Source organism: Rhinopithecus bieti, unplaced genomic scaffold, assembly GCF_001698545.2.
Source record: "Rhinopithecus bieti isolate Rb0 unplaced genomic scaffold, ASM169854v2 scaffold_11380, whole genome shotgun sequence".
In the NCBI taxonomy this organism is placed as follows: domain Eukaryota; kingdom Metazoa; phylum Chordata; class Mammalia; order Primates; family Cercopithecidae; genus Rhinopithecus; species Rhinopithecus bieti.
In genome coordinates, this window is record NW_016807225.1 from 3,537,872 (window position 1) to 3,541,334 (window position 3,463).

Here is a 3,463-nt window from a genome sequence, read left to right on the forward strand (position 1 = left end):
ATTAAAATACTCCAGGGGCCATGCGTGATGGCTCACGCCTATATAATCCCAGCACTTTGGCAGGCCAAGGTGGGCAGATCACTTGAGGTCAAGAGTCCGAGACCAGCCTGGCCAACATGGTGAAACCCCGTCTCTACTAAAAATACAAAAAATTAGCCGGGCATGGTGGCACACACCTGTAGTCCTAGCTACTCAGGAGGTTGAGGCAGGAGAATCGCTTGAACCTGGGAGGCGGAGGTTGCAGTGAGCCAGGATTGTGCCATTGTACTCCAGCCTGGGCAACAGAGCAAGACTCTGTTTTGAAATGAATACATAAATAAACAAACTCCTGGGATGGCGAAATGGTGGATGATGGCTTTGACTGTTGTTCTAAGAAATTTGGACTTACCCTGTAGGCAATAGGGAGCCAAGGGAGGTTTCTAAGCAAGGGTGTGACTTGCTTAGATTTAGAAAAAAAATGGATTCTGCTACAGAGCCATGGCCTGAAGTGAGCAGACACCAGAGCTTACGGGAGACCAGTTGGGAGGTTGGGACACTTCTCTCGAGTCTAACCTAAACCTGGGAGCCACAATAATAGTTCCCATGTAGAGAGGTAAGCCTTCCTGAATCCAGAACCCCAGACCTGGTGGGTGCACACTTGTGACCCCCAAAGAGGCAGGACAATCAAGCTAGGTCCAAGAGGTAACTGACCAGCATTTCAACCTGAAAAAAACAAAACTGAGGCCGGATGAGGTGGCTCACGCCTGTAATCCTAGCACTTTGGGAGGCCGAGGTGGGCGGATCACCTGAGGTCGGGAGTTCGAGACCAGCCTGACCAACAGGGAGAAACTCCTTCTCTACTAAAAATACAAAAATTAGCCAGTCATGATGGTGTGTGCCTGTAATCCCAGCTAGTCAGAAGGCTGAGGCAGGAGACTTGCTTGAACCCGGCAGGCGGAGGTTGCCGTGAGCCAAGATTACGCCATTGCACTCCAGCCTGGGCAACAAGAGCAAAACTCCGTCTCAAAAAAAAGCAAGACTGGCAGGGAAGACACCAGCTAGTGGGGTAGATGCTCCCCATAGAAGCAATATACCTTACAAATCAGGACCACTGCCTGTTTCCTGTCATCTCTCTGTTCCGTCAAAAATGAGACAAAGGTAAGCTCTTTTTTTTTTTTTTTTTTTTTTTTTTGAGATGGAGTCTTGCTCTGTTGCCCAGGCTGGAGTGCAGTGGCCGGATCTCGGCTCACTGCAAGCTCCGCCTTCCGGGTTTACACCATTCTCCTGCCTCAGCCTCCTGAGTAGCTGGGACTACAGGCGCCCGCCACCTCCCCAGGCTAGTTTTTTGTATTTTTTAGTAGAGATGGGGTTTCACCAGGTTAGCCAGGGTGCTCTCGATCTCCTGGCCTCGTGATCCGCCCGTCTCGGCCTCCCAAAGTGCTGGGATTACAGGCTTGAGCCACCGCGCCCGGCTGGTAAGCTCGTTTTTAAATTAAGTTTGAGAGTAGGAGGCAACTGAGGAAGACTTCAGAAGAACAGCCCTGCTCCAGAATCCCTGATTGGAAATATTGCTTGGACAGCTCCACTGTGTTCCCTCAGAACACAGAACCTAGGCCGGGCGTGGTGGCTCACACCTGTGATCCCAGCACTTTAAGAGACTGAGGCAGGCAGATCACTTGAGGTCAGGAGTTAGAGAACAGCCTGGCCAACATGGAGAAATCCCATCTCTACTAAAAGTACAAAAATTAGCTGGGTGTGGTGGCAGGTGTCTGTAATTCCAGCTACTCGGGAGGCTGAGGCAGGAGAGTCACTTGAACCCTGGAGGCAGATGTTGCAGTGAGCTGAGATCATGCCACTGCACTCCAGCCTGGGCAACAGAGACTCTATCTCTAAAAATAATAATAATAATAATAATAATACAATTTTAAAAATTTAAAATGAGCATAGAACCTAGAAAATGTTCTCCTCAAGGGGCTTCCTGACAGCCCTGCCTGTAGATAGCCTTGCACACTGGTGTCGGTGAGGCTCACACTCAGACTCAAGGAGATGTGGAGAGGGCCAAGGGACAGGGCTCGTACTGTGAGCCTTGGTTTCCTGGGCTCTGCAGGTCAGAAGTTTGTGGCCCTCTGCACAAAGCAACATTGGAGTCTGGCAGAGCCAGGCTCTAGGCTGACTGGGGCTTGGATTGCACTGGGTCTAGATGGTCTTGGCTATTTAACCTCTCTGAGCTCAATTGGCACATCGATAAAATGGGGCCCATCACGCCTTCTTCCTAGGCAGGCCTAAAGCTGGAATGGTACAATGTGCAGCTGCCAGGCACACTGCACGGCATCTGGCCTGTTCCTAGACTCCTTCAGTTTCTCCTTCAGCAGTAGGGGAGAGATGGCCAGGCAGAGGTGGGTGGCAGAGAAGTGAGAAGCCCCAAGCTGAAGGGAAAATGGGGGAGTCCTTGGTGTCTCTCCCTTACCCCCTCCTTCTATGCCAAGATAGTTGCTCCCTGTTGGTCTGGAGTCAGTTGCTTATCTGACTCTAAATCTTCAAAAGCCTGGGTAATGTACCAAGACCCCATCTCTTAAAAAAAAAAAAAAATTTAGCCAGGCATGGTGGTGACATGCACCTGTAGTCCTAGCTACTCAGAGGGCTGAGACAGGAGGATGACTGGAGCCCAGGGGATGGAGGCTGCAGTGAGCCATGGACATGCCACTGCACTCCAGCCTGGGGAACAGAGCGAGACCTTGTTCCAAAAAAAAAAAAAACCTTCAGAATTTTCCCATCAGCAAAGGGGGAGGTGGCGTGAAAGGCCACAGATTAAAGGTTAAAAAGACTCTACCGGCCAGGCACGGTGGCTCACACCTGTAATCCCAACACTTTGGGAGGCAGAGGTGGGCAGATCACAAGGTTAGGAGTTCGAGACCAGCCTGGCCAATATGTGAAACACTGGCTCCACTAAAAATACAAAAAATTAGCCAGGTGTAGTGGTGGGCGCCTGTAGTCCCAGCTACTCGGGAGGTTGAGGAAGGAGAATCGCTTGAACCCGGGAGGCAGAGGTTGCAGTGAGCCGAGATCACGCTACTGCACTCCAGCTTGGGCGACAAAGTGAGACTCCGTCTCGAGAAAAAAAAAAAAAAAAAAAAGACTCTACTAGTTCAGGCCCACCTGACATTTACAGTCAGAAACCTAGAAATATCTCTGAATGTTCCCTTCCCCAAAAGGCTACAGGGGATACATGTTTTTTGCCAGTCCTCCAAGAATTAGTGAAAATAGTGAATCCCACTGGACCAGGTATCGCTCTCCTTTTGCCCACCTTATCATCACTCCTCACAGAAACTGTCCTTAAATTTTTCTTTCTTCTTCTTTTTTTCCCCAGGACTGCCCAGGCTAGTCTCAATCTCCTGGGCTTAAGCAATGGTCATGTCTCCTAAGTAGCTGGGATTACATCATCACGCCCAGCTCTCAAGTATTTTTTTTTTTTTTTTTTTTTTTT